General features: G+C 48.3%; 1 long non-coding RNA gene across 1 annotated transcript; it reads right to left on the bottom strand.

Moving 5' to 3' along the window:
• Nucleotides 1-1,150: 1,150 nt before the first annotated feature.
• LOC149128159 (uncharacterized) lies at nt 1,151-26,708 on the bottom strand. The gene is made up of 2 exons (XR_016229518.1): nt 22,230-26,708; nt 1,151-1,525 (listed from the first exon to the last, which is right to left on the bottom strand). It is a non-coding gene; the product is annotated as an uncharacterized LOC149128159 (long non-coding RNA).
• Between the last annotated feature and the right edge of the window lie 260 nt (nt 26,709-26,968).

Raw genomic sequence — 26,968 nt, 5'->3', positions numbered from 1 at the left:
TAGTCCCGGTTGCTCTGCTGTGGCCCGGGAGGGCAGTGGAGGATGGCCCATGTGTTTGGGCTCCTGCACCCACATGGGAGACCAGGAGGAAGCACCTGGCTCCTGGCTTCGGATCGGCACAGCACCGGCCATAGCGGCCATTTGGGGAGTAAACCAACGGATGGAGGACCTCTCTCTCTCTGTGTCTATAACTCTACCTGTCAAATAATAAATAAAAGAAATTCAATAACAAAACAACCCAGTCAAGAAATGGACAAAGGACTTAAACAGAAATTTTCTCAAAAGAGGAAATCCAAATGGCCAACAGACACATGAAAATTGCTCAGAATCACTAGCTGTCAGAGCAGTTCATACAGCAGACTCATAGAACGACAAACACCCTAAATAGCTCTCTGGCCTCAGAATCAGCCCCTAAGGCATTTGGATCTGGCTGAAAAGCCCATAAGAGCATTTCAGGCATGGAAAGCCATGACACTGTTGCAAAAAAAAATGTTCTGCATGAACAGTCTCTGAGTGAGACCCCAGTGGAATGAAGGGGCCATCAAAGAAGGAGGTACCTTTCTCTGAAGGGAGGAGAGAACTTCCACTTGGCTTGTGGCCTTGTCTAAATACCAACAGAGTCTGTGGACTCAAAAGGCTTCCATAGCCTAGGCAGCTCCTGTCAAGAGCCTCGGGTGGTCACTGACATAAAAAATAAGAGCGTTAATTGTTAAATCAACAACTGGAGTCACTGGGCACTTACTCCCCATTTGAACCTCTGTCCTTAATGAATTGTACTATGAGAATTAATGGTAAAACTTGTCCTCAAACTGTACTTTATACTTTGTGTGTCTATGTGGGTGCAAACATGCAATCTTAGTATAGAGTTGGTCTTCTGTATATAAAGATAATTAAAAATGAACTTTAATGAAAAATGGGATGGGAGAGGAGTAGGAGGTGGGATAGGAGAGGGGGTGGGAGGGTGGGAATGGGGGAGAAGAACCACTATATTCCTGAAAGCTGTACCTATGAAATTTGTAGTCATTAAATAAAAGCCTTCTTTAAAAAAAAAAAAAAAAGAACAGCACACACACACAAATCAACATACAAGCATCAGTGGCAATTTTACACACCAAGAATGAACTCACAAGAAATTATAAGACCAACCTTGTGCACGATAGCTACAAAAAGTACTCTAGAATAGATTTAAACAAAGATATGGAAGATGTCTACAATGTAAATTACAAGACATTAATGAGGCTGGTGCCGTGGCTCACTAGGCTAATCCTCAGCCTGTGGCGCCGGCACTCCAGGTTCTAGTCCCAGTTCTGTCCTGGTTGCTCCTCTTCCAGTCCAGTTCTCTGCTGTGGCCCAGGAAGGCAGTAGAGGATGGCCCAAGTGCTTGGGCCCTGCACCTGCATGGGAGACCAGGAGGAAGCACCTGGCTTCTGGCTTCAGATTGGTGCAGCGTGCCAGCCGTAGCGGCCATTTGGGTGGGTGAACCAATGGAAGGAAGACCTTTCTCTCTCTCACTGTCTAACTCTGCCTGTCAAAAAAACAAAAGACAAAGACATTAATGAAAGAAATGGAAGAAGGTACCAAATAAGGAAGCACCCCCTCATTCATAAATATAAAATACGAAAAATATTAAAATGTGCACACTACCCAAAGTGATTTACAGACTCAATACAATCCCCACCAAAATACCAAGGACATTCTTTAGAGAACTGGAAGGCACAACCCAAAAATTCATATGGAGGCACAAAAGCCCCTGAATAGCCAAAGCAATCTTGACCAAAAAGGCTATAGCTGGAGGCATCACAGTACCAGATTTCAGGACATATTACAGAGCCATTTAAGCAAAGCAGCATGGTACTGGCATAAAGACAGACACACATGGGGTCAGCATTGTGACAAAGAGTTAGGCAGCCATCTGCAATGTCAGCCTTCCATACGGACACCAGTTCAAGCCCCAGCTGCTCCACTTCCAAGCCAACTCCCTGCTAATGGGCTTGGCAAAAGTGGCAGAAGACAGCCCACAGGCTTGGGCCCCTACCACCTATGTGGGAGATAAGAATAGAGTTCCAGGTTCCCTGCTTTGGCCTGGCCCGGATCTGGCCATTGTGTCCTTCTGGATAGTCAATCAGTGGATGGAAAAACCAATCTCTGTCTTCCTCCCTCTGTATAACTCTGCCTTTCCAATAATTTGTTTAAAAAAAAATCAGAAAGAGAAACAGAAATGGAAAAGAAAAAGACAACAAATCAATGGAACAGAGACCTTAGAATAAGGAATCCAGGCAGCCACGGCCAACTGATCTTTGACAAAGGCACCAAAACACACACACTTGAGAAAGGATAGTCTGGTCAAGAAGGAGTGCAGGAAAACTGCATATTCACAAGTGAAAGATTGAAACTTGCTCCCTCTCACCCTACACAAAAACCAACTCAAAATGCATTTGAGATCTACATGGAATACTGAGAACTATGAGCTTCCTACTAGAAACTCCTCAAGATGTTGGTATAGGCAACAATCTTTTGGCTAAGACCCCAAAGTACAGGCAGCAAAAGCAAAAACAACCAGACAAATGAGATTACATCCAACTACGAAACCTCCACATAGCAAAAGAAGCCATCAACAGAGAAAGAAGACATCTGACAGAATGCTATTTGTATGACAAAGGATTAACAAGCAGAATATCATAGAAATGCAAGCTCCTGGCTTCAGATCAGCACAGCTCCGGCCATTGCAGCCAACTGGGGAGTGAACCAGCGGATGGAAGACCACCACCACCACCCGCTCCGCTGCCGCCACTGCCTCTCTGCTTCTCCTTCTCTGTGTAACTCTTTCAAATAAATAAATAAATCTTTAAAAAAATACAGTTAAATGGGCAAAGATCTAAATAGACATTTCTCAAAAGGAATGCAAATGGCCAACAAAGTATGCAAAAATGCTCAATATCACCAGCCTTTAGGGAAATATAATTCAAAACCATGATGAAGTATCATCAGTTAGAATGGCTATTACAAAAAAGACTGGAAAAAAAAATACTGGCACAGGTATGGAGGAACGGAACATTTTTTCACTATGGTAATGCAAATTAGTACAGCCCTTATGGAGAACAGCATGGAGGCTCCCCCCAAAAAAACTGAAACTAGATCTACCACACGACCCACTGATCCCACTTCTGGGTACCTATCCAAAGAAACTGAAATCCGCAATTGAGAGAAATGCGTGTATTCCCACACTCATGGCAGCACTACCACAACCGCCAAGGTGTGGACTCAACCTCGATGTCCATCAACAGAAAAAGAGAATTTGGCACATACACACGAGGGGCTATTTTATTCAGTAATAAAAAGGAATGAAATCCTGACATCCGCAGAAAAATGAATGTAACTGGAGGTCACTGTGTTACACGAAACAAGCCAGACACCGAAAGACAAATGACACCCATTTCTGTCTAATATGTAGAAGTGTTTTTTTAAAAAAAAAAATAAATCTGAACTAAGAAGATTGAGTACTGGAAGCTGGGAAGGAGAATGAAGGAAGTTTGGGAAATGGGTAACAAAACACAGACAAAAGGAATATGTTCTGGGTTTCCCCAGCACCACGGGGAATACAATACCTGATAAGCTGTTATATATTTTATGAATACACAGAAGAGGGAAACTTGAAACCTCCAAGTAATGATAAGGAGAGGGAAACATTAGCTACCCTGATTTTATCCATGCACATTATAGGCATTTATTGAAATATCACACTGTGCAATTATTAAGTATTCAAAAACTTTAACACTTAAGAGAGAGAAATGCTGGGAAGTGAGAGAAATGCTGGGACTAGTGTTTGGCCTAGAAGTTCAGACGCTACCTGGGACACCCACATCCTGTATCAGAGTGCCTAGGTTCAAGTTCCAGCTCTTCTCTCCACTCCAACTTCCTGCTAATGCATACCCTAGGAGGCAGCAGGTGATGGCTCAGGCCCCTGGGTCCTTGCCCTAACACAGGAGACCCAGATGAAGTTCCACACTTCCTGGCTCAGTCCTGGCTGCTATGGGCATTTGGAGAGTGAACCAGGAGATGGGAGGGCTCTCTCTCTGCCTCTCAGAAAGAAAGGGAAATGTTAACTAATCTGTTGTGATCCTCACACATTGACCCATATTGACCTGTCACACCATACCCAATAATTAAAATAACAAAAAAATCTGGGGGCCAGCATTTTGGTGTAGCAAGTAAAGCTGCTACCTGCAGTGCCCGCATCCCACATGGACGCCGGTTCTAGTCCTAGCTGCTCCACTTCCGATCCAGCTCTGTGCTATGGCCTGGGAAAGCAGAAGATGGTCCAAGTCCTTGGGCCCCTGCACCCATATGGCAGACTTAGAAGAAGCTCCTGGCTTTGGCCTGGCCCAGCTCCAGCCATTGCGACCATTTGGGGAGTTAACCAGTGCATGAAAGACCTCTCTCTCCCTAACTCTGCCTTTGAAATAAATAAATAAATCTTTTAAAAAAAATTAACTGTTGAATTGTTTTGTCCCACAAGGCCAATGGAAGATGCTGATAGTGCAGCCTCAACATACTAGCATCTTGGATGGGCCTAACCTTGGGTAGCACATCCAGGCCCAGGAATAAAGGGAGTGCAGCCTCTCACGCCCAGCCCTAAATCAGCCAGGGAGGCCACTGCCCTCTCTACCAGGGTACCTTGTAATATAACCAAAGTCTGGCCTGAAGTTTAGTTCTAGCCTTGATTTCAAAGGTGGCAAAGGACCAGGGGTGCCCTGCCTGCACTCAGGACTAGCTACATAACTGGCAATGGTCCAGAGGAAAATTAAAACACTGGGCCCTTTGTCAAACACCAAGAACTTTAAGGCAGCAACAACAGAGCATTAAACCAAGCACATGGCACCTTCTGACAGCGAGATCCTGTGCGACTCACAAGTCCCTCAGCCACGAAGCCAGCCCTGCCTACATCGTTGTGTGCCAGAGAAACCTCCGGCCTCCATGGGCAAGAAAAAGGAGGCTCACCCGGAGAGGAAGGGGCCACAGGGCAGAGGTCAGGGTGCCCGTCCAGGAAGGACCTGCAGGACAGTTCGGTTTTTCCAGCTGCTGGGAAAACAGCTCCAAGCACACATCACCTGGGACCAGCAGATGGATGAGAAAGTCATGTTTGCAGGCTCAATTCCGGCCTCTTTTTTGATTCTACTTTTGTAAATCATCTCACAGTGAGGCCCAGGGCAAGGATCTCCCTGGGTCTGAGAGTCCCTGGAAAGCCACATCCCCAGGGCGCCCTCCTTCCAGAAGGCATCACAGACACCCAGGAACCAACCTGGGGCTACCCCAACCCTACTCAGGCCTTGTAAGGCTGTTGTGTGCATTTGGGGAGATGGCGCCCAGGTGGGGACCTCACTATGCACTGCCTGGCACCTAGCAAGTGCTAGCTTTACCTATGATTGGCATACAGCATGCAAAGCGCCTGTTTTTATATCGCATTTGATTGCTCTGTGCCTCTGCCAGACGTTTGTTTATTCTGTGTTTTTTGCCCGTGAGCTGCTATGTTGCTCCTGTGACAGACACCCCATGCCATCCTGGGGCTCCTTTCCTTCAGTCAACCAGCTGGCAGAGCTGAGAGTCCATCTCACAGACCCTGGGCAGATCCCTGAGAAACACCAAGGGGGAAGACCAGGCCCACCTCCCAGGGTTTCCCAGTCCACTATAGGGACTGGTGCTTTTTTATGAATTTGTGCCAATACAGAATATTAGCACAGGTGCCCCAATAGAGAGACATTTATGAGTTATGAGAAAGACATCCAAAAGTACACAGAAAATGGATTATAAGCATGAGTTTGGGGCAGATGCTGTGTGGGACACCTGTTCCCATATTAGAGTGCCGACTCCAGTCCCGATTCCAGCTTCCTGCTAATGCATACCCAGGAGGGCAGCAAGTGACAGTTCAACTATCTGGGTCACTGCCACCACGGGGGAGACCCAGGTGAGTTATTGGCTCCTGATTTTGGCCTAGGCCAGTCCTCACTGTTGCTGGTTCAATGCTCCACTTCCAATCCAGCTCCCTGCTAATGCACTTGGGAAAGCAGAAGATGGCCCAAGTCCTTGGGCCCTGCACCCACATGGGAGACCCAGGACGGAGGTCCAGGCGCCTGGCTTCAGTGTAATCCACCATAGCCATTGCAGTTGTTTGGGGAATAAACCAGCAGATGGAAGCTCGCTCACTCTCTTCCCCCTCCTAACTCTGCTGTTCAAATAAATATATTTTAAGAATTCTGTTGTACTTAAAGATTGTGTAATAATTACATTGATGATATCCCATCATATATTATACACTAATAGCTTATGGTCCTATATTTGCATTCTAACCCAATAATCTTTCTATTTCTGTCAAAGCCAGACTTTATGCTTTGGTTTTTCCAAAACACTGTTTTTATTAGAGAAATAATTTTCTCGGGCTGGTGCTGCGATGCAGCGGGTTAAGCAGTGCCGGCAGCCCACGTAGGCACCAATTCAAGTCCTGGCTGCTCTGCTTCCAATCCAGCTGCCGGCTTCCACACCTGAGAGGACAACAGAAGATGCCTAAGCCCCTGGTTCCCTGCTGCTATGTGGGAGACCCGGATGAGGCTCCCAGCTCCTGGCTTCAGCCTGGCCCAGCCCTGGCCAATGTAGCTATTTGGGAAGTGAATCAGCAGTTGAAGATCTCTCCACACTCTTCCCCTGCTTTCTCTGATTCTGCCTTTCAAATACATAAATCTTTAAAAAAAATTTTTTTCTACTGAGGATCTATCTTCATGGATAACTATCTTTAATGGCACACATACACACACACAGAGCAGCTCTGCATTTTGTAACAGTCTAACAACCACCATCGGTTAACACTTCTCCAGGGATCCACATTTTCTGCAGCTGATCAGTGTGTCCCCCTTGCTTCTAACACCTGGCAACATTCCTTATGTATCTTGCACAGAGCGCACAGACAAGTACCCAGGCTCTGCACTGCTCTGGGCTTTCCCTCATTTCAGTCACTGTGTTATGTAGCTCCTTGCCTATAATAATTGGGAAAAAAAAAAAAACCCTCTTTTAAAAAAAGCCTGAAGCATTGAATTAGGAACCCTATAATTTCAAACACTGTCTTGCAAAAGCACCGGAGAGGGCCGGTATCGTGGCATAGCAGGCTAAGCCACCGTTTGTGACACTGGCATCCCATATCGGGTGGCCAGGTGGCTACCAGGCTGCTCCATTTCCGAGACAGCTCCTTTGCTAATGCACCTCGGGAAGGCAGCGGGCGATGGCCAAGTACTTGAGCCCCTGCCACCCACGTGGGAGGCCAGATGGAGTTCCAGGTTTCTGGTTTCAGCCTGCCCCAGCCCTGGCTGTCACAGCAGTTTGAGGAGTGAACCAGCAGATGGAAGATCTGCCTCTCCCCAGCCCACCGTCACCCTGCCGTTCAGATAAATAAATACAAGGGCAGTGGATTGTCCACGTAGACCAAATGCTTGGGTTTCAAACGTCTTGCTAAGCTGAGTTGCTTCGTTTCAGCTTACACCTGCACTTAGGGAAGATGTGTAAATCCACATTCAATTTCGACCCCTTGATCATTTCAGCATTGTACCCTCTTATCAGGTCTGATCAGATCATAGTTTTTATTTCATGAAGTGGCTATGAGGCCAGCTCTCAGAGGACTGTCAGCTCTGCCATGTTTTATTGCTTTAATGTACCTGGCAACTGGCTGTCAGACATGATCTTAGAAGATACATATCACAGTGTGCTAAAGGCAGAAGGCCACCTTCAGTCCCTCTGTGCTGGGTCTGCCCCATTCACACTCAGGAAACCATTCCTATGGTACGTGACTTGCGACGAGTAAGTGAAAACACCAGAGCCCACCCCCAGATAACACACTAGGAAGCCTCACTATTCCTTGTTTTGTGATTTAAAAGTGCATTCATGTGGGGCCAGTGCTGTGGTTCAGCAGGTTATGCGGCTGCCTGCCACACCACCATCCCATATAAGCACTGGTTCGAGTCCTGCTGCTCCACTTCCTATCCAGCTCCCTGCTAATGTGCCGAGAGAGCAGGAGATGGCCAAATGCTCAAGTCCTTGCCACCCACGCAGGAGACCCAGATGGAGCTCCAGCCCCTGGCTCCAGCCTGGCCCAGCCCTATGGCCCCTGCAGACACTGGGGGGAGTGAACCAGCAGAAAATCTCTAACTCTGCCTTTGAAATAAATCTTTTTAAAAATGCATGCATGTAGAAAACGTAATACTTTCCCCCACACCCCAGTGGATCATCCTGCATACTTCCAATCCGAAACGAGTTCTTCACAGAAATGTATCGTGTCCCAGGGAACAAGGTAGCAAAGCGGCACAGTCATTGCTACAATCTGTCCATCTGACCCTTGTGCAGCCCAACCTCTCAAGTTAGAGCCTGTCTCTGGACTCTGGCTCACCTCACAGAACCATGGCTGTGTCCCCAAGGAGGAGGGGAGAGGGTGCACCTGTCCCAGGTGGCCACAAACAGTTGAGAACTTCCGAGCTGGATGGGAAAACTGACAGAGGCCGTGGATGCCACGACAAAGGCACCTATGGGGAGTCACGAGACAGAGTAAGGAGAAATCCATGAAAACTTCATGGTGGAGGTGACAGAGACTTTGAACTGAGCTTTGAAAATGGCTGGAATTTCAACAGGAGGGCGACAGAACAACTGGGGCCAAGATTACAGCCTCAGCCACAGCACAGAGGAGTGGGTGAACAGGAAACACTGGGGAATCCCGAGACAGCGCCGATCAGAAGTGGGGAAGCTGCTTTCTATTAGGTCCCAGGATGCGCCTGTCTCATGGTCGCATTGTGCAGTTTTTTTTTTTTTTTTTTTTTGACAGGTAGAGTGGACAGTAAGAGAAAGAGACAGAGAAAGGTCTTCCTTTGCCGTTGGTTCACCCTCCAATGGCTGCCGCAGTCAGCGCACTGCGACCGGCGCACCGTGCTGATCTGATGGCAAGAGCCAGGTGCTTTTCCTGGTCTCCCATGGGGTGCAGGGCCCAAGTATTTGGGCCATCCTCCACTGCACTCCCTGGCCACAGCAGAGAGCTGGCCTGGAAGACGGGCAACCGGGACAGAATCCGGCACCCCGACCGGGACTAGAACCCGGTGTGCCAGCGCCGCTAAGCAGAGGATAAACCTATTGAGCTGCGGCGCCAGCCTGCAGTATTTTCTTAAGAGAGGCTTGGGGGTGGTTTAGTTCTGTGGTGGGAAAGCATGTCCTACTGCGGACCTCCTCAGGACTCGGGTCTGGAAACCGTGCTGCAGAGTCGGCCCCGGCCCAGGCTGCATCCCACAGTTCTACAGGCAGGGAGAGGACCTGCCGCAGCAGGTGCATGGCAGCATTAGAGAGCTCGCATGGCCTTGCCGAGTGTGCACTCACACGCAATCCAAGGTCACCTGCAGAGCTCGTGCTGGGCTGCACCCCAGAACTTCAGAACCAGAGTTTCTGGGGGTGCACACAGACAGCTGACTATATTCGAGCTGACTCTGCAGCTAAATTGTTTTCCCTGAATTACTCTCAGCCCACTGCCACGTCCCCGCCCCGAAATGATTCAGGCACACGTTGGAGATGCCCCCACATACCTCTCCAAGGTCGCCCTCAGAGACCCCCTCCAGTGGAGCCCAAGCCAGGAGCAATGTCAAGGCCATCGGCACTGTGACCTCTGCTGTGCACCCCTGGGATGAAGGCCAGGTCCCCAGGGGCCACATCCTGCAAGCCCTGGCATCCACCAGCTTTTCAGCCACTCCCATCCAATCTCAGGCACCACCGTCCCTTTGCTTCCTCTCCATCCCATCCCAGCCAGGACCCACCGAGCTCTTTCCAGCCTTGGGACATGCTCATTACCCCAACTGCGCATGAACAACTCCGTGACGCCACATACAGCATGGTCCTGTCTGCTTTGTGCGTCTTTCCTGAAATTTAGCAGGTGGTTTTCTCACTATTGCTCTTACAGGGTAGTGATGCTAAGCAGAGGAACTGATCCTGCCTCTACCTTCAGACCACCCCAAAACAAGTCTGGATGCTTGGTCTCTTTAAAACACTGTAGCCAGAGGGCCAGTGCTGTGGCATATCAGATAAAGCTACCAGCTGTAGTGCCACAATTACATTTGGGCACTGGTTCAAGTCTCAGCTGCTCCACTTCCGGTCCAGCTCCCTGCCAATGCACCTGGGAAGGCAGCAAAAGGCCCAAGTGCTTGGGCCTCTACCACTCATGTGGGAAACCTGGATGAAGCTCTTTCTTTAGCCTGGCCCAGCTCAGATGTGAACCAGTTGGTGGAAGGTCCCAGTCTTTCCCTCCCCACCCCTCTAGTTCTGCCTTTCAAATAAATAAATCTTTAAATAAAAAAAGCAAACAAAAACCACTATAGCCACACAGCCATGAGGAAAGTCCAGGTCATGGGCCATGGAAGGCCCACAAAATCATTTGGTCTGGCTCTGCCAAGCCTACTGCAGGCGAGACTTAAAACTCAATGAATCTGTAGCAAGCTAATTTTCTAAAGATTTATTTGAGAGGCAGAATTGCAGGGAAAGACAGAGATGTCTTCCATTCACTGGTTCACTCTCCAAATGGCAGCAACAGCCGGAACTGGGCTGATCTGAGGCCAGGAGCCAGGAGCCTCCTTTGGGTCTCCCACATGGGTGCAGAAGCCCAAGGACTTGGGCCATCTTCTACTGTTTTTTCCCAGGCCATAACAGAGAGCTAGATTGGAAGAGCAGCAGCCGGGACTTGAACCAGTGCCCATATGGGATGCCAGTGCTGCAGGTGGAGGCTTAGTCCATTATGCTACAGCACTGGGCCCCAACAAGCTAATTTTTGTGTGGCCCATGAGTGTTATAAACCTCCAAATGACCCTTGGCAGAAAGAAGGTTCCCCACCCATACACCAATCTGTTGTTCCCCAGGCAGCTTCTCACTTTGCTTTCCAAAGACCAAGTGGTTGACCTGTGTGTGAAGCCTGCAAAACCTCAAAGGGAACTGAGAAACACCTCTCCAGGTAGCTTAATACCAGATTTCTCTTTGTTTCTTGCCTGAAAAAAAAAAAAATCACAATTTTACGAACATAAACTAAATGTAGCCCCTTTTTGCCCTTGGCAAAAGTTCTAAGTCCTTTAGCAGACCAGAGAGCTGTCCAGTTCCAACGCTGGCAATGAACTTGCGTCTACTCAAATAACTCACACATAGTCTGTCTAGACGGATGGGAGAGCAAAGGCTCCCAGTTAGGTGCCTCTGCTATGACCCAGCGTGGCACGGAATGCAGTGATGTCTTGAACGCCCGAGGACTCTGATCTTAACAACGGGAACCTGGGGTCTAGCCAGATTGGGCAGGGTCTGTACCCGGAGCAAAGGCAAGTTGAGAAGTTGCAGAGGGACAAGTGCAGGGCTGGAGACGCTGGTGCAAGCAGCATGACACAGAGCACCAGGGAATGAGAAGCAGAAGACAGGAGAGGTGGCAGCACCTTGTCCTCGAGGAGATAAAAGGACAACAACCAAATGGAAGTCCCTGGGACGGAGGCTTAAACCAATAAGACTCGTGGTGGACACAAGAGTGCGGAGACCCAGAAGGGCCAGTCTTAGTTTGCTTCCCAGGGAAGCCGTTTCTGTGGAGACCCTACCCAAGTTCTATCCTTCGTCACCAATGTGATAGCAGACAAGAGGGGCCAGTCGCCAGGGAAAGCACAGCACACTCAGTTACATGTGAATTTCAGCTCATCAACAAGCAAGTTTTGTGTATAAGTATGTCCTACGCAATATTTGAGACATACTTACCTTAAGAATTTATTTGTTGCTTATCTGAAACTCACATGTATCTGGGCATCTTGCCATCTTTTATCTGCCCCTCCTAAGGCAGCCAGATCTATCAGTTTCCTCACCAAAGATAATGTTTCGGGTGAGAACCACAACTTAACAGGAAGCTCCCGCCCAAGCAGGGAGTGGATAGAGCGAAGGGAAGCAGGGACTGGGTTGAGGAGAGCAAGCAGGAGCATTAGAAGCCTGGAGAGAGCAGAAGGGCACGCAGAGAGCGAGCGCCAAGTGAGATTAAAGAGGTCAATCAAGACAGAACTGTCCTCATGGTGTCAGCCTCACAGGGAACTGAGTTACTTGCAGCAGGGAGCAAACCTGGCTCAAACAGATCTGAGTAAGAGGACACCCCCTCCCCAGAGGGCAGAGGAAGCCAGAAAAGGAGCCAGGGCAGACGTCAGCCCAAGATCGAGAAGAGAAAGGAGGTCCAACTCCCACACGGCTTGGCTGTTAGGGAGACAGGTTCCCAAGCAAGCTTACCAGTTCCAGCCCCCACACACCACTGCTTTCTGGTTGTGTCATCAGGGGCAAGCTGTTTCACCTTTTTCTTGAAAAAAAAAAAAAAATGCATGTTTAGGGGCTGGCACTGTGGTGTAGTGAATAAAGCTGCCATCTGCAGTGCTAGATTCTCATGTGGGCGCTGGTTCGAGACCCGGCTGCTCTGCTTCTGATCCAGCTCTCGGCTATGGCCTGGGAAAGCAGTAGAAGATGGTCCAAGCGCAAGGGCCCCTGCATCTGCATGGGAGACCCCCAAAGCAGCTCCACAGAGGCATAGTCCAAAGATAAAAATCATCACATGGCGGGGGGGGGTATCTCAAGTGCCTAATAATAAATGCAGCAATTGAACAATAAGGAAAATAATATGATACCCAGAAAAGAACACTTCAGTACCAGAATATGAAGATGAAGAGACTGAAGAAATGCCAGAAATGAAATTCAAATAATTGATCACAGGATTACTTAGAACTAACAAGAAGCAAATCCATAAAGTAATGAAATCCATATATAACATGAAAGAAAATTTCTCCCATGCCATTGAGATTTTAAAGAGAAACAAAAATGAAATAATGGAAATGAATTCAATAGAACAAATTTAAAAATGTGGTAGAAAGCCTTAACAACAGACTCGGTGAGCAGAAGAAAGAATAGCCAAGTTAGATGATAAGTCTCTGGAAATTTTACAGTCAGACCAAAAAGAAGAAATTAGAAAACTAAAAAACAGCATTGGATGGGGCTGGCACTGTGGCTTAGTGGGCTAACTCTCCAATAAAAAAAGACACAGACTGGCTGAATGGATTCAAAAATAAAACTCAACTATTTGCTGCCTACAAGAAGCACATCTCACCAACAAAGATACATGCAGACCAAAAGTCAAAAGATGGGAAAAGTTACTCCATGCTAACAGAAACCAAAACAGAGCTGGTATAGCCATCCTAATATCAGACAAAATAGACTTTAACACATAAACTGTCAAAGAGACAAAGAAGGGCACATGTAATGATTAAGAGATCAATGCAGCAGGAAGATATGACTATTATAAATGTGTATGCACCTAATTACAGGACACCTGGCTATTTAAAAGAAATGTCAAGGGATCTAAAAGGAGATGTAGAGTCTAAATCCATAGTAATGGAGGACTTCAGTACTCCACTTTCAGCAATGGACTGATCACCCAGACAGAAAATCAGCAAGGAAACAGTAGAGTTAATTGACACTACATACCAAATGGACCTAACATATCCATAGAATTTTCCATCCTACAGATGTAGAATATACATTTTTCTCACCAGTGCATGGACCTTTCTCTAGGATTGACCACACACTAGGCCACAAAGCAAGTCTCACCAAATTAAAAAATAGCCAAAATCATCCCATGCATCTTCTTGGGCCACAATGGAATGAAGCTGGAAATCAAGAACTGAGGAGTATCTAGACCACATGCAAACACATGGAGACTGAACAACGTGCTCCTAAATCACAGTGGGTCACTGAAGAAATCAAAAGAGAAATAAAAAATATGTGAAAACAAATGAAGATGACAATACAACATATCAAAACTTATGGGATAGGGCAAAAGCAGTGTTAAGAGGAAAGTTTATAGCAATTAGTACCTACATCAAGAAATTGGAAAGGCACCAAATAAATGAGCTATCAATGAATCTCAAGGACCTAGAAAAACAACAGCAAACCAAATGAAAAACTAGTAGGAGAAAAGAATTAAAATTAGAGAATAAACAAACTGAACCCAAACAACACAATACAAAATAGCAAAATGAAGAGCTTTTTTTTTTTTTTAAATAAACAGGATAGATACATCACTGGACCAACCAAAAAAAAAGGGAGGGAGAAGACCCAAATTAATAAAATTAGAGATGAAAAAGAAAATGTAAAATAGACACCACAGAAATAAAAAGAATCATGAGAAATTACTACAAAGAACTATATGCCAACAAATCAGGAAACCTAGAAGATATGGATTGATTCCTGGACACATACAACCTACCTAAATTGAGCCACGAAGACACAGAAAACCTAAACAGAGCAATAACCAAGAAAAAAACTGAATCAATAATAAAGACCCTCCCAGGAAAAAAAAAAAAAAAGGAAAGCCAGGACTAGATGGCCTCACTGCTGGATTCTGTCAAACATTTAAAGAACCCCAATTTTTCTTAATCTATTCAAAACAATTGAAAGGTAGAGAATCCTCCCAAACTCTCTATGGAGCCAGCATCACCTTTATCCCTAAACCTGAAAAAAGATACAGCAGAGAAAGAACTACAGGCCAGTTTCCCTGATGAACCAAGATGCAAAAATCCTCAAAAAAAAAAAAAAAACTAGCCAATTGAATCTAACAATACATCAAAAAGATCATTCACTCAGACCAAGTGGAACTTGTCTAAGGTATTCAGGGATGGCTTAACACTTGCAAATAAATGTAATACATCACATTAATGAACTGAAGAACAAAAATCATATGGTTATCTCAATAGATGCAGAGAAAGCATTTGATAAAATACAATATGCTTTCAAGATGAAAATTCTAAGAAAATTGGGTATACAAAGAGCATTCCTCAACACAATCAAGGCAATTTATGACAAACCCATGGCCAGCATCCTATTGAATGGGGAAAAGTTGGAAGCATTCCCACTGAGATCCAGAACCAGACAAGGATGTGCAGTCTCACCATTGCTATTCAATATAGTCCATGAAATTTTAGCGAGAGCCATTAGGCAAGAAAAAGAAATCAAATGGATACCAATTGGGAAGGAGGAAGTCAAACTATCCCTATTTGCAGATGACATGATTCTATAAATAGGGGATCTAAAATACTCCCAAAGAAACTATTGGAACTCATAGAAGAGTTTGGTAAAGTTGCAGGATATAAAATCAACACACAAAAATCAACAGCTTTTGTTTACACAATGTCACGGCTGAGAAAGAACTTCTAAGATCAATCCCATTCATAGTAGCTACAAAAAAAATCAATCACCTTGGAATAAATGTAACCAAGATGTCAAAGTTCTGTGGGATGAGAATTATAAAACTTTAAAGAAATAGAAGATAGAAAAAAATGGAAAAATCTTCCATGTTCTTGGATTGGAATAATCAATATCATTAAAATGTCCATAATACCGAAAGCAATTTACAGATCTAATGCAATACCAATCAAAATACAAAAGACATTCTTCTCAGATCTAGAAAAAATGATCCTGAAATTCGTATGGAAACATAGGAGACCTTGAATAGCTAAAGCAATTTTATACAACAAAAAAAAAGCTGGAGGTATCACAATACCAGATTTTAAGACATACTACATGGCAGTTATAATGAAAACTGCCTGGTACAGGCCCAGAAACAGATGGATAGACCAATGGAAAAGAATAGAAATGCCAGAAATCAATCCACACATCTACAACCAACTTATCTTTGACAAAGGAGCTCAAATCCATCCATGGGGCAAACAGTCTCTTCAACAAATGGTGCTGAGTAAAATGGATCTCCACATACAGAAGTATGAAGCAAGAACCCTACCTTATACCTTACACAAAAATCCACTTAAGATGCATTAAAACCTAAATCTGCAACCCAATACCTTCAAATTATTAGAGACCATTGGGGAAACCCTGAAAGATATTTGTGTAGACAGAGTTCTTGGAAAAGACCCCAGAGGCACAGGCAGAGACAAAATTCACAAATGGGATTACATCAAATTGAGAAGCTTCTGTACTAGAAAAGAAACACTTATCAAAGTTTAAGAGGCAACTGATAAAATGGGAGAAATTATTTGCAAACTATGCAACTGATAAAGGAATAATAACCAGAATATATAAAGAGCTCAAAAAACTCAAACAACAAAACAATCAACCCACTTAATAAGTGGGCAAAGGACTTAAATGGGCATTTTTCAAAAGAGGAAATGCAAATGGTCAACAGATACATGAAAAATGTTCAGGATCACTAGCCATCAGGGAAATGCAAGTCAAAACCACAATGAGGCTTCACCTCACCCCAGTTAGAAGGCTTTCACTCTGAAATCAACAAGCAACAAATGCTGGTGAGGATGTGAGGAAAAAGGTACCTTAATCCACTGTTGGTGCGAATTTAAACTGGTAAAACCACTATGTATATAATACCTTGGATATCTGAGTACAGACCTACCATATGACCCAGCCATCCCACTCCTGGGAATTTACCCAAGGGAAATAAAATCAGCATTTGAAAGTGTTATCTGCGTCCCCATGTTTATTGTAGCTCAATTTATAATAGCCAAGCTATGGAATCAACCCAAATGCCTGTCAACCAAAGACTGGATAAAAAATTATGGGATATGTACACCATGGAATACTACCCAGCGTTTAAAAAAAAAGAAAAGAAAGAAATCCAGTCATTTACAACAAATTGGATGACACTGGAAAACAGTTTACTTAGTAAGCCAGTCCCAAAAGGACAAATACCTTGTGTTCTCTCTGACCTTCGATAACTAGTAGAGCACCTAAAAGGCAATCTATAGAAGTGAAATTGACACTTTGAGGGCAATGACTTTGAACAGCCATTGTCTCAATTGTTGAGGAATAGTCCTTTTTTTCCTCATACTTTTTGTTGAACTCTTAACAGAGTTATTTATATGTGTATAAAGTTAATTGAAAACAGATCTTAGTGAAAAATAAGAACAGGAATAGGAGGAAGGAGGAAGAGGGGTGGGAGGTTGGATATGGCAGGAATAATCATGCATTTTACTTACAACTTTAGAAACATGGTGAAGTTTGTATTCCTTAAATAAAAGGTTTCTGGAGGAAAATTTTAAATAAAAAATTAAGTTTAGGAGAAACTGCAACCTCTGTTTCCCACGGTCGTTGTGCCATTGTCCACGCCCATCCACAGTAGGAAGGTTCTAGTTTCCCATGCTCTCACCAACACTTGTTATTGTTTTTATTGTTAGTCCATTTAGTTTCAAGAGCATATTTTATAATCAAACTTTCAAATTCTAGTTCTGCCACTTGCTAACCATATAGCCATGGAAAAATCATCTGATCCTATTCAATCAGTTTCTTCATTTTTAAAATGAAAATTCATATAATAGGGCTTTACATGACCAGTGACAATAACCACATGTTCATCTAACAGCTTAGCATTCCTAACTACATCTACACTGCACAATCTCAATTCCTTTGTGTAAAGTTCTCAGGTAAATGCTGCATTAAGATAGGTGCAGGCATTTAGCCACAGCTGGGACTCCTGCACCCACGTCTGAGTGCCTGTGCTGGAGTCTTCACTCTGCTTCCAATTCCAGCCTCCTGCTAAAGCAAACCCTGGGGCCAGCGCCGCGGCTCACTAGGCTAATCCTCCGCCTAGTGGCGCCGGCACCCCTGGTTCTAGTCCCGGTCGGGGTGCCGGATTCTGTCCCGGTTGCCCCTCTTCCAGGCCAGCTCTCTGCTGTGGCCAGGGAGTGCAGTGGAGGATGGCCCAGGTGCTTGGGCCCTGCACCCCATGGGAGACCAGGAAAAGCACCTGGCTCCTGGCTCCTGCCATCGGATCAGCGCGGTGCGCCGGCCACAGCGCACTGACCGCGGCGGCCATTGGAGGGTGAACCAACGGCAAAGGAAGACCTTTCTCTCTGTCTCTCTCTCTCTCACTGTCCACTCTGCCTGTCAAAAAAAATAAAAAATAAAATAAAAAAAAAAGCAAACCCTGGGAAGAAGCAGGTAATGGTTCAAATAGATGGGTCCCTGACACCCATGTGGAAGATCTGGTTCCTAACTCCTGGTTTCAGCCTTGTCCAGCTCCAGCTGTTGAGGGCATTTGGGGAGCAAACCAGTGGATGGGAGACCTCTATCTGTCTTTCAAATGAAGATTCTTGTTTGTACAGGTACATTGTGATGCCTGCAGGCTCAATACAGTGGTGCTCATGATCTGGGGGACCCTTGTCCCCTCACCCCACACACTCACACCAGGTGGAGGGGAATAATTTAATCTCCACATCAGGATGTCTGTAAGAACTGGAGAATGGGAAACTAGCGGAACTCATTAGCAAATTTCTTAAACGCTAGGGGGGCACAGCATTTTCATGTATAAAATGGGGCTCATGATACCACACAGGGTTGCTAAAGATCAACACTTGGGGCCAACGTTGTGGTGCAAGTTAAGCCACCACCTGCAATGGTGCCATCCCATATGAGGGCCAGTTCAAGTCCTGGATGCTCCATTTCCAATCCAGCCCACCATTAATGCACCTGGGAAAGCAGTGGAAGATGGCCCAAGTGCTTGGGTCCCTACCACCAACATGGGAGACCTGGATGGAGTTTCGGATTCCCAATTTCAGCATGGCTCAGCCCTGTCCATCACAGCCATTTGGGGACTGAACCACCAGATGGATGATTCCAATCTATGACTCTGCATTTCAAATAAATATGTAAGTCTTTATTTGAAAAAGCAAATCAACACTTGCCAAACTGTAAGCATAATGAGGATAGTTTTCATTTCTGTTCGACGGGAAAATGTACTTAAATAGGGACTTTCTTCAACCAATCAGATGGTGTGTAGAAGAAGTCCTTCTGATTTTTCCCAGTCACTGGCAGGTGATAGGTTTCCATGGCAATGGGCACTTGAGGAGGGGCAAGCGTTACCACACCTCTATTTGGCACAGGAGAGGAGAGAGATATGCAGAGGGCCAGGCTGCAAAGAGGCAGACCAGAATCATTGACCCCTGGCAGTTTCGAGTCAGCAGATGTGAGGTGAGCACCAGAAATCCTCCGAAAACACCCAGCTTCCCAACCCCTTTAGGTTTAGAAACTATAGGCCAGTAAATCTCAAAGTGTGGTCTTCAGACCAAACAGACTCACATGGGAACTTACTAGAAACATAAACTCCAAGGTCTCATCCCAAATCAACCTCGGGTCTTCAGAAAGTTCATGGAAAATGTGTACTATGAAAAAAAAATACATAGATTTCAAAAAATTTTGCACTGGGGCTGGCATTGTAGCCTGGTGGATTAAGCTGTCACCTGCGATGCTAGCATCCCATATGGGCACTGGGTTCGAGTCCCAGCTGCTCCACTTCTGATTCAGCTCTCTGCTAATGCAGCTGGGAAAGCAGCAGAAGACGGCCCAAGTGCTTGGTTCCCTGCACCCATGAAGGAGACCCAGAAGCTGCTCCTGGCTTGTCTGGACCAGTTCTTGCTGTTGCAGCCACTGGAGGAGTAAACCAGTGGATTGAAGAAACTCTATCCCTCCCTTTCAAATAAGTAAATAAATCTTAAAGGATTCTCTTGTGCAAAATGTTTAAAGTACATTTTCCATGAACTTTTTGGCATGCCCTTGTATTCAATGAGAGAATCTGAAGACAGGACCCAGTGCTCTGTTTTCAAAAGCACACCCAAGTGTGCACACCCATAGACCTATGACCAGCAAGGCCCTCTCTGGCACAGAAGGGATGAGGTAGAAACTGGATGCGAACAGACTCATCAAAGACTTGGGAGTGTCACCCAGGTGGGTACAGTCATACATGGGATGACTGACCCAGAAGAACAAGAGTCTAGCTGCCCTCTGTCCACCTTCTGCTTCCAGCTCATTTGGGTGATAAAGGTAGGAATGTTATCTCCTGCCGTTGGCTCAGCCAAGGAAGGGTTGGACTGTTTCCCAAACTGTGTCCCAGGAGATGTTAACATGTGTGCCAAGGCCAAAGTCATGAAGAAACCCTGCTTTCAATAATTCTCACCTGGAAATACACCTTGTATCCCTGCTTAAGGTGCTGGGAATTCCTGTAATAAAGAAATCTGCCAAGCTTCATAGGATCCAGTGTTTCCCTCCTGTGCCCAGCTCAGCCCCTTCTCGCTGCCCTCAGCCATCCTACGAGGCAGTGATCTGCAAGATGTCAGCTTGGGAAACAACTCGACAAAAACCATCTGTGCTGAACTCTCTCAGCCTCCTGCTCCCGCGCCCTGAACTGCTGGCCCTTCCCCTGCGCTCAGGCCAACCTAAACACTTATCCCTCGTTCTCTCTTGGACAGGAAGTCTAAAAACAGCCCGTGCTCCGTGTGACCCTTAGCTCATATCACGCTCCATTCTTGGTGTTCTTGGCTTCCTGCCCAGACTCCTTTTTCTTTCCAGACATGGGTTCCCGGCCATTTCTCCTCTCGAGTTCTAAGCCTGGCTTCTTCAGTCCAGCCTCTGGATCTAACTTGCCTCCTTCCAGTCTCCTCCAGCCCTGATCCTGGCTGCCAGTTGGCACCCTCTGCCCATGGCCCCCCACGGCAGCCCTCCCTGGGTCCCTGCGCTGTGCTCTTCCCATCTGGCGCACCCCTGCCCATGTTCTCACTCAAATGCCAACTCAGCTCCCAGAGTACTTTGCGGTTAGTTCTCAGATGTATTTCTAAAGGCTTACATTTTTTGGTCATAAAACAAACCATGACAAGTGGTCAGCCATAAATCAGTTAGGGCTTGGATGGAGTCTCTGCTGGAGGGTGATGCTGTGTGTCCCAGGCAGACGACCAGGACAGCATGTCCAGAATCAGAGCGAACCATTTGCATTCTTGACCTGGATCTGTGGTGACCTTGAGCAGGTGCCTCAACCTCTTGAAGCCTCAAGGCTCCCATCTATAAAGTGAGAACAACAGCACCTGTCTGGCCAAACTTGAAAGGAGGCACTGGAGGATGAAGAGGAAATGAGCACCCTGGGCCCTTTGGAAGCACACATTCCCCCATTGTGCACGGCTTTCATAGGAAGTGCCTTAGGCGGCACGTCTTTCTGCCCACATTACAGGCTTCGGGTGGGGGTGTAGGGTAAGGGGATTGCTGCCTTTTTTAGAGACACAAGTATCTTTCAAAGGTAGGCTCTACACACCGAAGTTAGGAAGTGGTAATGACACCCTGGTGACATCCCCCGTCCATCCCATCATTGAATTAAAAGTTCAAGGTGAGGGCTGGCACTGTGGTATAAAGGTTAATCCTCCACCTGCAGCACTGGCATCCCATATAGATGGCGGTTCATGTTCCAGTTTTTTTTTTTTTTTAAAGATTTTTATTTGAGAGGTAGAGTTACAGAGAGAGGCAGAGACAGAGAGAAAGGCCTTCCATCCACTGGTTCACTCCCCAAATGGCTGCAATGGCCAGAGCAGAGCTGATCCAAAGCCAAGAGTCAGGAGCTTCTTCTGGTCTCCCTCGCAGGTGCAGGGGCCCAAGCACTTGGGCCATCTTCTGCTGCTTTCCGAGGCCATAGCACAGAGCTGGATCAGAAGAGCAGCAGCTGGGACTAGAACTGGTGCCCATATGGGATGCTGGTGCCACAGGGAGAGGCTTAGCCCACACCCCAGCGCCAGACCCTCAGCTGCTCCTTTTCCAATCCAGCTCCCCACTAATGGCCTGGGAGAGCAGTGGAGGATGGCCCAAGTGCTTAAGCCCCTGCACCTGCGTGGGAGACCCAGAAGCAGCTCCTGGCTTCAGATCAGCCCAGCTCCAGCCGTTGCAGCCATTTGGGGAATGAACCAGCAGATGGAAGACCTTTCTGTCTATAACTCTGCCTCTCAAATCTTTTTGAAACAAAAAAAGAAAGCAGGAACTCAAGGTAGCCCATGTCGCTGGCTGCTTTGGCCCTGCAACGTGGCTGTACTGAGGCAGGGTTGGCCCTGGACAGATCCGAGTGTCCTCTCCGACTGAGAGCAGCACCCAGGGAAGGAGGGGTCTGCCCTGCCCGAGAAAAGGTCATCGCATGAGCCAAGGACTGGCAAGGAGAGCATGGTGGAAGGAGACTGAGGACCCTCCAAGGAGACCCTAGGACAACAGCTGCAGTACCTGCTCACGGGGAGGAGGCTTGCCTAGGAGTCACAGCCCTGCCCCCTTGCTGGCCTGAGACCTCACACACAGGACGTGGTTTCTCTGGCCCTTACACTTCCTTGAAATGGATATCGTCTCCTTACCTCATGGAGTCACGTGACAACACACAAAAACTGCCGAAGCACTGGATGGGTGCCAGCTAGAGGCGGGGCGGTGACAGCAGCAGTGCTGATGGTGATAGGAGAGAATTGGAGCCACGGAGCTGGGAGTGGTGGCCAGCTGGGGTTACAGTCCAGAGGAGAGTAACCGAATCTGTCCCAAGTCACCATATTTAACATCCCGGAGAGAGAGAGCCTTGAACCTCCGAGGGCCGGGACCACCTAACAAAGTGCTCTGTGGCCTCCCATGCCCATGGGATCCTACTGACCACCTTCCGGGAGCGGAGGAAGGCCTCGGTCACAGAGGTGCTCAGAGAGGCCTGCAACACACCAGCCTCTCTGCTGCAGGGGTGCCACCTCCTCTTCCTGCCCAGGGCTGGATCTCGGGACCACACAGCTCAGCAGGCTGCAGAGCGGCTGGGGCCTCCACGTGCGACCTCCAACTTGTAACCTTCTCCTTGCAGGTGAAGCAGGCTTCAGCCTTCCCAACAGCCTCCCAGGTGAGGCCCATGTGGGGTTTTACCCAGATCCTCAGATTACAAGGCGCAGTGAAGTGCAAACACACCCATGCCATGTGCTGTGGTGGGCCTGAAAGTCCCTCCTTGGTCTCTGCCCACTTTTGCACAACGTTCAGCTGAATACCCCTGCCTGCATTTACCGCACACCTCACCTGGGCTGAGCTTTGCATCCACACAACCCAGGTCCTCTCCCAGCCCGAGGTGAAGTCTTCGAAAGGAGTGGAAGCCAAGGCCACAGTCATGGCCAGTCTACCAGGGCAGATGCTTCCCTGCTTGCACTTGGGGAGACGCCCACAGCACTGGGCACTCACCATGGCATCTTCCCGACTCTACCGCACCTTGCTGTTGAGCCCAGAGCACAGAGGGTGCTGGAGGCTGTGGGCGCTGGCATCTGGTGGAGCGGAGTTCACAGCCTGCACAGAGCACACTGCATGTGGCACTGAATTGCGACGCTGTGGCTCCCTCTTTCTGGCTGCCCCTCTGCCTTCTCTCCTTTCCCTCTTCCTCCCTCCTGAATTGTCCCATCCCAGAGAGGCCTCTTTTCCTGCCTCCCCTCCCCCACATTTCTTCCCCAAATTTCCACGTGCCTTCTACCAGTCTATGCAGCAAAAAAACCACTGGGGACCAACAGCTCCTCGGAGTTCATTTAGAGCAGGACGACCTACACACATTGCGCGACCCTTGCACACTGCACTTGGGATCCTCTGTAGCTTTGCAAGGCTGCCGCTTCCTTCCAAACACTCTTCACTCAAATGCATAGTTGGGGCGAGCCAATCATCCGCCCACAGGCGCCAGGAGGCTGGGAGGCCTCCAGCTGCTCTGCTCCAGGAAGATTGAAGGCAGCCTCAGAGCTCTGCTGGGCCAGACAGCACTGCAGCTGGTTTGCATTTTCAAGGTCAAGGCCCGCCCCTTCCTCTGGCAGATTCTGCTAAAGGCAGCAAACACAGCTCAAAGCCCAGTGAGAGCAGAGGCGATCGCAAGCACAGCTGTTTGAAGACATGTAATCGCAATTCACATCCTGGCTCGGAGGAAGGAGATTTAGAAATTCCTACAGAGGGGAATAAACTATGGAGTTCTCCCAAACTGGCAGCACCAGAGCCGATGGCCTGCCCGCGTGTCTGAGCTCTCTCAAGCCCCCGACATGAAACCAAGGCTGCACCCTGTCCATGATCAGTGTTGTGGATGAGACCCGGATCCCAGGTTCCCTGTAGTTACAGTGGCTATCATGTGCCAGGGGACTGAACTTGATCTCTAGGATAGAATATCTTGAAGCGAATTCCATCTTACTCAGAGGACAGAAAGAAAATACCTCTGGCTCTCCAAGAGAAAGGAACAGAGCCCCTGTCGCTGGCCCCCGTTTACAACTAAGCTCGCGTGGATGGACTGGTGTGTGTTCACCGCAAGGCACTGGACTTTCAGAATGAGAGCAGGGCTCCAGCTCTCTGGAATGCGTGTGGGCTGGAGGAGAACGAGTGGTGCGGATCCCCAGCCTTCTCCGCGACCAGGCGTGTGTTTGACGGCCTTCATCCTCATCATTGAGGCGATACGTGTGAGGAAGGCGTGGCGAAACCCCTTCACGGATGAGGGAACGGAAGCTCAGCAAGACAGACATTCCCTGGAAATACCCAAATTCACATTGCAAAGCCAGGATCCAGAGCCTAGTTGTCCGGGTTCCAAAGCAGATCACAGGACAACTTGCTGCACTCAGGAAGCCAACAGAACTCCAGAAGCCTCCTCCAGGGAGGCAGGGGCGGGGCTGTCCGTGTGGAAGGGAGACTTGTAATTAGAGCTTGGAAAATGCGTGACGGCCTCAGAAACTGTTTGCCAGCCATGGAACAGGGGCTCAGGCATTAGTCGTCCTACCTCCCACAGGACCTGACGCATCTTTCCTGGCCCCGAGCCAACCCTGGGCAGGTGTGCAGCCAGGTGTGGGCCCTGGCGTTACCTTTCCAGCTGCATATCTGTCACAACAGACACCCACGTGTGCGCCAACCTTCCTGCACTGTGCCCAGTCACCACCTGAGGTCCTGGGTGGCTCCCTCTCCTAGGCCTGGAGCCACCGCCTATTGGGCTGGCCCTGATGGAAAGCTTTGCCCTAGCCCTACCCAGCTCCAGATCTGATGGACTTGCACGTGGCTACCCACCTACCCTTGCTTCTCACCAGCACCAAGAGTCCCGTTCCCACGCCCTGTAAATCCACACCATTTGTCAAACTGATGTGAGCATGGCAAGTGCTTGGCCACCTCCCTCTGAGTCCAACTCCCAAACGGGCGGTGCCTTCTCCCTCCAGCACCTGCCTCTTGCCCCACCCCCACCCCCACCACTTAGACACATTCCAGCTTGGCCTCTCTGGGCCACGCCTGTTCAGAGGGCAGGCGCAGGGCCCGTGACACAGAGGACCGAGGCACCATGTAGCAGAAACACGGACAGGCAGATAGAACTTTCTCTGCCTGGCCATAAAAATGAAATTAAAGGATGTAACCACAGCGCTGGAACAACTCATGGTTTCTCCCTGTAGCTTTTTATAAAATGATTTATTGACTTGAATGGGACACACCCACTAGGGGTGTTTCCCCTCTCCACATCACGTGGACATTTCATTCATCTTCCAGTCACCAGAGTGAAATGCACCAGGGGGCATGAATGTGAAACCAAAGCCTCAAATCCCAGCCTGTGCATGGTGCTCCTGGCCTAGGACAGCGTCCTGTCCTGCACAGCCGCGGCAAGCCGTGGTGGGATAAGAGGTGCTGGGTGTATCGTGGAGCAGGGGAAACCACAGTGGTTTGTTGGCCGTGTTTGCTCATGCAAGACAGCTGTGAAGGTCATTGCCAAACAACGGGGCAGGAATCAGTAACTCACTGGCAGCCGGTCAGCCTGGAAGCTCGGGCCTGTCCCCAAAAACACAAGCTGGCCAAGAGACAGGTCTCCGCCCCAGCCCCACCCGTGTGCTGAGTACTGACCAGGCTAACTGAGCCAGCCCATCCCCGCCTGGTGGGCCCCCTGGTTTCCCTACCTGCTGCCTCTGGCTGTCCCAGCTTCTCCTGCAGTGGGCTTTCTCCTCCCAGGGAGTAGAGGGCAGTGGAATGATGCCTGGGCACCACTCAAAGCCGGCACCCCAGATAGGCTGAGGACACCCTCGTAGTCTCCCCCACTGCAGCCCAGAGAACCTGCTGGTGCAAGCTCACCTGGGTGCCCACAGGAGTGTGGTCTGCAGGATCACCTGGAAGACTCATTGAAACGCAGCGTGCTGGGCGGCGCCTAACAGAGCAGGTCTAGGAGCTTGCTTTTCTAACAGGTCCCTAGGGGATGCCGATACGGCTGGAACTGGGACCCCAGCAAGACAACGCTCATACAAGAGAACACTTGAGAGCGCTTTAGCTCACCTAAGGCACGGCCAACGGTCACCTGCCAACAAAACTCAACTGCCAGCAGCCCGGGAAGAACGCAGAGAGAAGAGAACAGCCCTACCCCCTCATCCCAGCCAAGACACCATTCACCTGGATCAGAGGCCTGGTGGCAACATTGTCCTTGAGTTTCTGCTAGGGGAAGCAACAACTCGCGGTCAACAATCAAACGAGATCTTCCTGGTGCTTCAACACCCCACCACATGGGACGGGCCCCAAGACAAATTTCTTACTGAGATCCGTGCAGCCGCCGATTCCAGGTTCTCGGCGTCCTGTGCCTTACAAGGCTGGTGGCTGGCGGACCCTGATGGGGGCAGCCCCGCCTGGGGAAGACAGGCCCTCAAGTCCCTTTGGGGGCCTCCCCTGGAATTGCCATTTCTTCCGGAAGCCTCTGGGCCTCCGTGTGTGGACAAAGCAGAGGATGGGGTGGAGGGCTTCGCACACTGGAGTTGAGGCAGCCTGCCCTGGCCTCCGGCTTTCTGGAGAGCAACGCTGGGCTCAGAGTGAAGGAACGCAGGCTCAGGGCTGCCGCTGCCCCTGCCCCTGCCCCTGCCCCTGCCCCACTGGCCGTGCGCCCTCCAGGAGTCTCAGAACATCACTCAGCCTGTGGCTTCTTCCGTAAGAGGAAAACCGTCTGCCCCGCTGAACTTCCAAAGTCATCACAAATGGTACCACGGTGCTGCAAGCTGCCATTGGTTTGCATTGTTTTTTTTCTAGAGCAGGATGACTGACCCCAAAACAGCTTCTCCATTCTCCTGGGCCACTGGCTCTCAGAAATGTTTCCAGTGGTGTCTGCTTATAC

Source organism: Oryctolagus cuniculus, chromosome 2, assembly GCF_051225735.1.
Source record: "Oryctolagus cuniculus isolate XC-2025 breed Fujian yellow rabbit chromosome 2, ASM5122573v1, whole genome shotgun sequence".
Lineage (NCBI taxonomy): Eukaryota > Metazoa > Chordata > Mammalia > Lagomorpha > Leporidae > Oryctolagus > Oryctolagus cuniculus.
Note: the sequence above shows the minus strand (reverse complement) of the source record. Positions and strands in the feature narration are given on the sequence as shown.